The sequence below is a fragment of the Ctenopharyngodon idella genome, chromosome 1 (genome assembly GCF_019924925.1).
Source record: "Ctenopharyngodon idella isolate HZGC_01 chromosome 1, HZGC01, whole genome shotgun sequence".
NCBI classification, from domain to species: domain Eukaryota; kingdom Metazoa; phylum Chordata; class Actinopteri; order Cypriniformes; family Xenocyprididae; genus Ctenopharyngodon; species Ctenopharyngodon idella.
In genome coordinates this window covers 29,021,251-29,032,513 of record NC_067220.1, presented here as the reverse complement: position 1 = coordinate 29,032,513, position 11,263 = coordinate 29,021,251, and positions in this window count along the sequence as shown.

Here is an 11,263-nt window from a genome sequence, read left to right as displayed (position 1 = left end):
GCTAGAAAGGATGCCTTTTGAAAGTTTAAACTATAGGGAATGTTCTTAAAGTAATTTCTGACCCCAAAAAAGAAAATTGTCTCATTATTTACTCACAGGGTTCACTGTCATTTGAACCCTCTAAGCTGTTATTTTTGTTTTGCAAAACACAAAGTAAACATTTTTGAAGAACTTCCATGCAGCACTTTTCCACACAGAGATAGTTTTCAAACTTCTTGTTGCAGAAATATGATGGCCAAAAATATGAAGGAAGCTATAAATTTCAAGACCCATTTATCCTGTGTAAACATGGGCAAACTGTCTTTGTGCTCAGACCAAAATAAATATTTTTTTCTACTTTCTATAAACCCAAATCCTTAAGCTTTTGAATGATGAATGGACTGGATATCAACTGTTACCACACAGCTGTGGGATGGCCTTTTAATCATACAAAACTGCCTAAATATCTGCCTAAATGTGTCTATAAACCCTGATCCTTCTCATTTCTCTTTATGCTGCAGCACATTAGCCTGCAGCCCCATTATTTGTTTGTAGAGTTGGAAGATTTCACTTAAGGATTAAATATATACCCAAAAAGTGAGCCAAACTCATATGGCTTTCTTTCTTCTCTGGAACACAAGAAGATATTTTGAAGAATGTTTCATGAATGAAGTCAGGGGGTTCAAAATGTTAAAGTCACCCTGTGGTGAAAATCAAGTTTTTAATGTTGTTTATATGTCTATGTGTTTTTAATATGCTTTAAGATAAACCATGTGTTAATTCATATGCCAACACCATTGCTGAGTATTTTCTCCTTAAAAATGTAGTTAAAAAAAGACAGTCTCAAAACCGCGATTTGAAATCGCTGGTGTCTGTGACGTCACAAACTACCTTGTACCAATCACATCAATGTGCCGGTGGGCTTTAGTATATCATTAACAGCGAACTAACAGGGGAGTCTTGAGAGAAGCCAGGTTATCCCGCTATATTTTTCTGTTGATATGAAAAATCGTATAGATTTAACAATATGGCGGGTGAATGATGTACACTATATTGCCAATAGTATTGGGACACCCCTCCAAATCATTGAATTCAGGTGTTTCAATCACCTCCATGGCCACAGGTGTATAAAATCAAGCACCTAGGCATGCAGACTACTTCTACAAACATTTGTGAAAGAATGGGTCGCTCTCAGGAGCTCAGTGAATTCAAGCGTGGTACTGTGATAGGTTGCCATCTGTGTCCATTCGTGAAATTTCCTCAATATTCCACGGTCAACTGTTTGTGGTATCATAACAAAGTGGATGCAATTAGGAACAACAGCAACTCAGCCACAAAGTAGTAGGCCACGTAAAATCACAGAGCAGGGGTCAGCGCATGCTGAGGCGCACAGTGCGCAGAAGTCGCCAACTTTCTGCAGAGTCAATAGCTACAGACCTCCAAACTTCATGTGGCCTTCAGATTAGCTCAAGAACAGTGCGTAGAGAGCTTCATGGAATGGGTTTCCATGGCCGAGCAGCTGCATCCAAGCCTTACATCACCAAGTGCAATGCAAAGCGTTGGATGCAGTGGTGTAAAGCACGCCACTGGACTCTAGAGCAGTGGAGACGTGTTCTCTGGAGTGACAAATCACGCTTCTCTGTCTGGCAATCCGATGGACGAGTCTGGGTTTGGCGGTTGCCAGGAGAACGGTACTTGCCTGACTGCATTGTGCCAAGTGTAAAGTTTGGTGGAGGGGGGATTATGGTGTGGGGTTGTTTTTCAGGGGTTGGGCTTGGCCCCTTAGTTCCAGTGAAAAGAACTCTTAATGCTTCAGACATTTTGGACAATTTCATGCTCCTAAATTTGTGGGAACAGTTTGGGGATGGCCCCTTCTTGTTCCAGCATGACTGCGCACCAGTGCACAAAGCAAGATTCATAAAAACATGGATGAGCGAGTTTGGTGTGGAGGAACTTGACTGGCCTGCAAAGAGTCCTGACCTCAACCCGATAGAACACCTTTAGGATGAATTAGAGCGGAGACTGCGAGCCAGGCCTTCTCGCCAACGTCAGTGCCTGACCTCACAAATGCGCTTCTAGAAGAATGGTCAGAAATTCCCATAAACACACTCCTAAACCTTGTGGAAAGCCTTCCCAGAAGAGTTGAAGCTGTAATAGCTGCAAAGGGTGGGCCAACTACATATTAAACCCTACAGATTAAGGATGGGATGTCATTAAATTTCATGTGCACGTAAAGGCAGGCGTCCCAAAACTTTTGGCAATATAGTGTATATTATGATGTTATGATGAACTATATGCCTTTCTGTTGTTAAAGCATTTGTAAGGATGCTGATTTTTAGAAGGCAGCTCTCTGACATGGCGAACGGGAACATGGTTTATGTAACATTAGCAACACATTATTAGCTGTTTGATAACATAGTCAAGCAAAAGGCTAATCATGTTCATTTCCATTATGTGTCCGATGTTGTAAAGAGCGATACCATTGTGCTGCGTTTACCTTGGTAAGTTGAGCGAGTAGATCTCTGAGCTGGCAAGCGAGTGGAGGCGGGGCTAATTTGCATATTCATTGATCTGCGTATATTAAATAACGCAAGGGTGTAGAGTTACATCCAAGCTATTTTAAGGCATGAAGAATTTTTTTTTTTTTTTCACAGGAAAAAACGTTTAAATATGCCATTTTGGTGATCCAAGGGATAAAATTATTGAATGCAGGGGGACTTTAAGCTTCATAAAAGACAAAGTTTGTGTCAAATAAATCCATACGGAAATTACAAGATAAACAGATCAAAATATAATCTCAAATCAATTCAAAGATCAATGCACACATACATCAAATATAGTAACACAAACCTTAAATGTCAACTAAGTCAAACTGTTCTTGCACGTCACGTGACTAGAATATCAAATGTTATTCATTGTATGGACAAAAACAGTTGAAAAATTCTTCAGAATAAAATCTTTTATTTTGTTCCACAGAAGAAATGACACCATGGAAGTTTAGAATGAACTCTTTCTTTACATCTAGTCTTGCAGACACTTTGGCATGAAGTATAATTAACTTGGAAACTACTCATTTAGACAGGAATGTGAGTAACTATACAGTATAGGGTTAAGCAGACTGAAACACAACTTGGTACAAATACGTTCTACAAACCTGGTGCAATCTGGGCTTAAGTGTCTTTTCAAGAGGCTTATTTCACAGGTCACTTCTATCCAAACCTGTGATATTTGTGTCACAGGCCCAGGAGGGCACTTCATACAACATTTATCATCTTGTCAGTATTGAGACGAAATGAAAAATAACCTATACATATCTTAACCACAAGGCAGCATGGTCGGATAGCACAGCAATGCATCACACTTTTGTTACACCACATAGAACTGAAAATAAATGCTGTAACAGAAGTAAAATTCCCAATGGATATTTTGTGTGTGTGTGTGTGTGTGTGTGTATCAGGATGGCTTCCTTTTTGGGTGACACCATTTGACGTGTTGATCAGGGATAAAAGTTGGATCTGACATCCATCTCTGAATTTTAACTTTTTTTTTTAAACCACTTCACATTGTTGTAATGAGTTCACAAAATTGATTCTTCAGACAGACCGCTCTTCAAATTTACCCTGCCATTGTCATCTGTCTCTTTTCATTATTATTTGTCTTTCACTCTCAACTAAACTAAATGTGAGTAGTTATAACCTTGTTGATATATATATATATATATATATATATATGTCACACAACCCAGACAGAGATCCAGACACCACACTTCCATCTCTTCTCTGAACTTGCTTTCTCTGTCTCTCATACACACACACCAATACATGCACACGACTTCCTTGGGAAATGTTCTCTCTGAGCTGCAAGTGTGTTGCTGTGCTTTGATGTTGCTCCTGCGCAGACAGAAAAAAAAAAAAAAAAAACTGCAAGGAAAAATACTCAAAAATGTGTGGGGGAAAAAGTGTTTTCTTGAGCTGAATGGGCATCATACACTGCATTATACATATACACAATATTATACATATATACATACATGTTTGTAAGTTTAAAAATATATACATGCACTCTAAAAAGATGGTTCTTTAAAGGTTTTTTACACATAGTAACAGTTTTATTTAGAACCATATCATCCTGAAGAACCCTTTACATGCTGAAATGGTTCTTTGTGTTAGAGTTTAGGGCTCTCTATTCCCGCCTTTTTGTTTTTCAAATCTGTAACTGTCAAAGCCACCTCATTACTGATTTTCTAGAGCTCAGCCATCCAATTACAGTCACAAAAAACAATAAAGCTATCCCATGGCTTTATATCACCTTTTCCTTTTAACATTGTGAAGTGCTCACATGCATTTTTGCTAATTTTGGCCTTCATAAACATCATTGTTTTTATATAAATGGAAGAGATACTGTAACTCTAAACTCAATTGTGTATTTCAGATGCTGTCCCATCATCTACAGAGGGAAACTGCCACTTAAAATACATACAATGATGGATCATGGATGTAAAGACAGAGGATTGTGAAGATATTTCACTGGTCTTCATTAGCCTATCATGTTCAATGTCAATTGCTATTTTATCTATTAATATTTATTAATGTATTCAGCAAATAACTGTTGTTAGAGCACTGTCATTTTTACTACAGTTTGCCATGCATGACAATAAAAAGTAAATACTAATATTAATGAAAAGAAACTATTATTAAAAAGGTTATTTATTTATTTAAGGTTCTACATACAGTAGCACATTCAAAGCATGGTTGGAACTTTATAAAAAGGGTTCTATTTAGAACCAAATAGGGTTCTACTATTGTTACAAGCTGAAAAACCCTAATTTGGAACCATTTTTTCTTAGGAGTGTGGAGTGTTTCTGGTCAGGTGTATAAAGGATCTGCCCAATAAAAGGTTTTGCTCAGCAAAAACACAAATTAGAGGGACCATTGGCGTATTAAATCAATTAAAAAATTTAAATGCAATAGCCAGCATCTGCTACCCCTCTTTAATAAATGCTGGCAGAAGAACATAGGTGCCCTTGTGCTGGATTGAAAATACTACTGCTCTGATCACAGCTGTATAGTACAATCATGAGCACTGTGTGTCTCAAAACAACATACAGAAATGCCCATACTTGACATTAGACTTACAACCCTCACACATAAGTGCTTGTTGAGTTTATGATTGGATACCATCATAAGGAACCCATAATCCATGACTCCATAATAAGATGGAATTGTCCAAAGCTCATGAAAGATAATGATAGGCCTATACGGGCATTTTTTAGGCATTGTTGCCATCAGGCGATGTTGATGCAAATGGAAGCAGGCATGACAGACATATATTTAGGGCCAGAGCACCGATGGTGTGAGGACCCTATTGTAATTGCTCAGTCAATTCTTCTTTTTCTCCCAAATGAATCGCATTTTTGAGGGCCTAAACATGCTCGAAAACTCATGAAACTTTGCACATGCGTCAGAAATGGTGAAAATTTACTTCTGATATGGGTTTCAGAATTAGATGTGGCAAAATGGCTCGATAGCGCCACCTACAAAATTTCAATTAAGCACCCTTCGCGCTACGTTTCACATACAGGTATGAAGTTCGGTAGACACATGTAACAGCCCAATACTTACAAAAAAGTCCTGGGTGCAAAATCTGAAAACCCAACAACAAGTCAGGTATTTAGAATTTTCTCTGCAAAATTTTTGAAGTTTTTGCCATTTCCAGACATTGTACTTTTAACGAACTCCTCCTAGAGCTTTAATCAGATCAAGGTCATATTTGGTCAGTCTAATCTAAAGGCCTTTGTGACGTTAAATTGCGAAGATCTTGACTTTTCACTGAAGGGCATGTCCGTGGCGGCCTGACAAAGTTCGATGTTTCGCCATGAAACAGGAAGTTGTTGTAACTTGGGCATACAATGTCCAATCTGCCCCAAACTTAACATGATTCATTAGAGTCCTGACCTGAAGACATCTACAATGCAATATTCAGTTACAGTCATAGTGCCACCTGCAGGCAACAGGAAATGCCATGTTTTACACTGTGATTAACTCCTCATAGAGATTTAATTAGATCAACATCATATTTGGTCAGTCTAATCTTAAGGCCTTAGCGATGTTAAATTGCAAAGACCTTGACTTTTCACTGAAGGGCATGTCCATGGCGGCCTGACAAAATCTGATGTTTCGCTATGAAAGAGGTTGTAACTCAGGAATACAGTGTCCGATCTGCCCCAACTTGATAAGAGTCCTGGCCTGAAGACATCTCTATGCCAATATTCAGTTAGTCATAGCGCCACCTGCTGACAACAGGAAAGGGCATGCTTTGCACTAGGGATGCACCGATCAGCCTTTTTCGCTTCCGATACCGATTCCGATACCTGGGATTCAGTATCGGCCGATACCGATCCGATATTCAAGTAATAATAAAAAAAAGTGCTGAATTACCTAGTAAACTGTATGCCTCACTGTGTGAAGAAACTGGGGTCATTCTTTTGTGCATGGTATCAGGCTTGACTTAAATATTACTTTCCTAACGTTGTAAAACAAAATAACAAACAGACACAAATGTAGTGAATTATTTATTAAATAATTGTGCATCAGTGCATCAACTGTAAATAAACCAATAGCTTCACTAGCTTGGTCGGTAGACATTCAAAATAAACAGGAGTCCAGCTGATTCCTTCATCCATGACTCATGGCTTGTTTTTCATGAATGTTTGAGCCAAACATGACATAAACTAAATAAATTTATATATAAATATAAGCTATACAATAAAATTAAAAGACATTTCTTTTAAATTTATAGCGGAGTTTTTTTTAATGAGGCAGCAACATATGATATATAGGACAGAACAAAAAATGCTATTAACAATCTTTCATTGCGCAAAAGTATTATAATATGAACGGCTCCCATACAGAGCGGCACAAAGCGCTTATGCGCATTTCGTGTGCAGAATGATGCGCTTGAAGCATCATGGAGTCACAGCGCGCAGCGGCAGCGCTCCGCATTGAAAGGTTCAAAGCACAAAGTGAAGACATAGTGATGCGTATTGTATGACCGGTATCGTTGTCTACAGATGAAGTATAATAATAGAAACATTGATTCATCTTGGAGAGAGTTTCATTGTGTTGACTGTCGTAACCGAACGCTAAATGCTGAATAGAGAATGACTGACAGCCGTAGCGGAGGGAGGCATTTACGTGAACTTTAATTTAACGACTTAAATATTTATCTGTACCTCAAATTAAACTATGGAATGGCTTCAGAACACTTGGAATATAGTGTACGGAAACTTTATGGTGCTTTTTAATGTTTTTGTGCCTTTTGTGGAGCTTAACAATAACAGAATAGTACACGCACAATATCGGATTTGGATCAGGTCCCATCCGGCCGATACCCGATCCGGCAAAAATGGCAGTATCGGAGCCGATACCCGATCTGAATATCGGATCGGTGCATCCCTACTTTGCACAATAATTCACTCCCAGAAACACATTTAAATATGCCATGAAGTACCAAACATACTAGAAACACATTAAATCATGCAACACTTGGCTAAGTACTAGTGTTGTAACTCAGACAAACAATGTCCGATCTGCTCCAAACACATGATTGATAATAATCTTAGCCTGAAGACATCTACATGGCAATATTCAGTAATAGTTAAAGTGCTACCTGTTGGCAGCAGGAAGTGTGGCACGTTGAAATGACTTTGCCATATTTCAACTGTATTTACTCGCTTACATGCATGTCACCCACTATTCACTTTTTTCCTAAGGTGGTGGCCCTGGGTGTGAGGGCCCTTTCATCACTGCTTGCAGCTTTAATTGATTATTGAATTTCTTGGTCCCTCCCTACTGCCACCCAGCAACATTGCCTTTGAGATTGTGGTGTATTGTTACAAAATAGCTGTAATGACATTTTAGCTCATTAATCTTGTTAATACCATAATTACAAGCTGGTTTAAAGCAAAAGTGATCGAACATGGTGAATGACAGCCTCATTAAAAAGTTATGTTTAATATGTTCTCCTATAGCTAAATGTTATAGACAATTTATTGGGGTATCCAGGCTAGAACAATACAGCAAAACTGGCTCATGTAACAGGGTGAGTTTGAGAAATGCATACTGTGTCTATGGACTGTCAGTTTTTACAATGTTATAAAATATAGCTCAGACACAAAACATTGGCTGCGCTGTCTGCCGAGTTATTTATGAGATCAAACAAGGATTTCAAGCTCAAGTTGTTGCCAAAAAGGTATTAGCAGTATATGTTGGTCATATTTCAACATCATAGCTGTTCATTGTTTTAGGGTAAAATGTTCCTAGTTAGTCAACAGGAGTAACGTGCCAGTTATTGATGTTTTCTTGTTTCAAAAGGGAAATGGTTATTATCCTACACAAATTATTTAAATTACTACAATCTGTCTCGGAGAAGAAAAAAAATGTTAATTAAAAATTCCTAGAACTTGCATGCAAAACAGCATAAATTACTTCCTCTCAAAATGTAAATAAATTCAGAGGAACAAAAACACGGTTGCTGTTCTGCAGCAATGTAATTTAACTATTATCCCTTCCCATGAATAAGTAGAGGTGACTGCAGTAAGTGAATTATTAGAAGTGTTTTGTTCAACATTAATTACTTTTTTCCCCACTAGGCTTTTTCTCCGTTACTTAGTGGCATCACAAGTGCGCACCCCCTCGCAGCCCTCATTGAAATGCTTGTGATGACATGATCTAATATAATGAACTGTTTAACACTGAAGATGTCTGATCCATGTGACCCCATGATGCATAATTTACTGCCTGTTAACTGGCAGAAGTTTTAGCTGCTGCAAACTAAATATATGTATAATAAATAAGACATATACACCGATCAGGCATGACATTATGACCACTGATAGGTGAAGTGAATAACACTGATTATCTCTTCATCACGGCACCTGTTAGTGGGTGGAATATAGGCAGCAAGTGAACATTTTGTCCTCAAAGTTGATGTGTTGAAGCAGGAAAAATGGGCAAGCATAACAATTTGTGCGAGTTTGACAAGGGACTGGGTCAGAGCATCTCCAAAACAGCTCTTGTGGGGTGTTCCCAGTCTGGCCAGTATCTATCAAAAGTGGTCCAAGCAAGGAACGGTGCTGAACCGGCGACAGGGTCATGGGCAGCCAAGGCTCATTGATGCACGTGGGGAGCGAAGGCTGGCCCGTGTGGTCTGATCCAACAGATGAACTACTACAGCTCAAATTAATTAAGAAGTTAATGCTGGTTCTGATAGAAAGGTGTCAGAATACACAGTGCATCGCAGTTTATTGTGTATGGGGCTGCATAGCCGCAGACCAGTCAGGGAGCCCATGCTGACCCCTGTCAACTGCCGAAAGCACCAACAGTGGGCACATGAGCATCAGAACTGGACCACGGAGCAATGGAAGAAGGTGGCCTGATCTGATGAATTACTTTTTTATTTTACGTCACGTGGATGGCCGGGTGCATGTGTGTAGCTTACCTGGGGAACACATAGCACCAGGATGCACTATGGGAAGAGGGCAAGCCGGCTGAGGCAGTGTGGTGCTTTGGGCAATGTTCTGCTGGGAAACCTTGGGTCCTGCCCTCCATGTGGATGTTACCTTGACACGTACCACCTACCTAAGCATTGTTGCAGACCATGTACACCCTTTCATGGAAACGGTATCCCTGACGACTGTGGCCTCTTTCAGCAGGATAATGCACCCTGCCACAAAGCAAAAATGGTTAAGGAAAGGTTTGAGGAGCACAACAACGAGTTTGAGGTGTTGACTTGGCCTACAAATTCCCCAGATCTCAATCCAGTCGAGCATCTGTGGGATGTGCTGAACAAACAAGTCCGATCCATAGAGACATTACCTCGAAACTTACAGGACTTAAAGGATCTGTTGCTAACATCTTGGTGCCAGATACCACAGCACACCTTCAGGGGTCTAGTGGAGTCCATGCCTCGACGGGTCAGGGCTGTTTTGGCAGCAAAAGGGGGACCAACACAATATTAGGAAGGTGGTCATAATGTTATGCTTGATGGGTGTATATAATATATAATAAATAAAATGTTTGCATGTGCTTTTTTTTTTTTTTTTTGAAAAATATTTTACACTATCACTGATCTTGTCTTCTGTAAGAACATTTACAGCAAATTTAAGATTTATACAAACAAATGTAATGACCTGCTGTAGACTAGAGGGTCAGTCATTTGAAATAATAGTATTATAGATTATAATAATAATAATCTAAATGAACATAGAGTTTTATTATTATAGCAGGAATCCATTTCCATAAATTCAAGTATTTTATCTTTTAGACTTTTAAATACAGAAGCTGTTTTAAAATACTTTAGCGATTGGAGATTAAGAAATGCCAGAAAGTTATTAAAATTAACCACAAAAGGGTCTAATCATTTTAATTAATGTTAAAAAAATCACATTACACTTTGGGACTATAGTTAAAAACACATTTTTTCCCCCTTTGGGTCTGTTGCCAGATTGAATTCATGAATTTTGAATAGTTTTCAATGCGAGTCAAATTTGATTCGAGCACCACAAGTGGGTGCAGTTTTTCTTTTTCTTGTAAAAATGTATTAAGAAGATATGGGACAACTAAATAAAATATTTAACAAACAATCATGCAAAAGGCAAAGGGCTTTGTGAGTTTTTCTGCAGCCTCTGTAAAGCCATATTCATGACAAAAGATGGACTTTCATCTCTTCATATTGACCCACACACAAAATCTCCCCGTCATATCCTTCTACCAATTGATTGTTATTTGGGATGAAGAACCTACCACCTTCAGTGTCTGAGTGAATGATATAGATAGAAATAAAAATGTCAACTTCTGAAGAAAAGTCAATATCAATTGCTTCTGCCAAACACATGCCTGCAGAATTATTTCCAGCCTTGGGCCTGTCTGACCATGGCTGACCAGAAGCTGTAGTTAAATTTCACACAGTCTTTTGGCAACATCTTGCTTTGTTTAACCATATACTGCGCAAAAAAAAAAAAAAAAAAAAAAAAGGAGGTGAAAATGTTAAAATGTTAAAGTTAAGATACCTTTGGACTTTGAGTTGGATTCTTCTTCATGGCTAGTCTGGCATGACCTGAATGGAATGGAATATTCAAGTATTTGTGAGTGGGAGGCCAGCATTTGCCTCTGAGTCATGCATTCTTACGTCTCCAGACGTTCAAGGAGGCCAGAAGGATTTTACTATGTGCATCTTCTGTCTCTCTGTGAAATGAAGTGAAAATGTGAGGGTGACACATTTTTCA